This window comes from Sinocyclocheilus anshuiensis, unplaced genomic scaffold (assembly GCF_001515605.1).
Source record: "Sinocyclocheilus anshuiensis isolate Anshui unplaced genomic scaffold, SAMN03320099.WGS_v1.1 scaffold132, whole genome shotgun sequence".
NCBI classification, from domain to species: Eukaryota; Metazoa; Chordata; class Actinopteri; order Cypriniformes; family Cyprinidae; genus Sinocyclocheilus; species Sinocyclocheilus anshuiensis.
Window position 1 is genome coordinate 829142 of NW_015555730.1, and position 245 is coordinate 829386.

The following is a 245-nucleotide window of genomic DNA, read 5'->3' on the forward strand; positions in this document are numbered from 1 at the left end:
GACGCTTTTATCCAAAGCGACTTACAAATGAGGACAATAAAAGCAGTCAAAACTAACAAAAGAGCAACAATATGTAAGTGCAAATGACAAGTCTCAGCCTAACGCAGTACACGTAGCAAGGTGTATCTATACATATACATATATATACACACACATACATACACATATACATACATACATATACACACACACACACATACACACACACACACACACACACACACACACACACACACATACACATA

General features: G+C 36.7%; 1 protein-coding gene across 1 annotated transcript in view; it reads right to left on the reverse strand.

Annotated features, from left to right (window-relative positions):
* LOC107672826 (DNA-directed RNA polymerase III subunit RPC7-like) overlaps nucleotides 1–245 on the reverse strand; it is a 6913-nt gene that overhangs the window by 2170 nt on the left and 4498 nt on the right. The window lies entirely within an intron of this gene.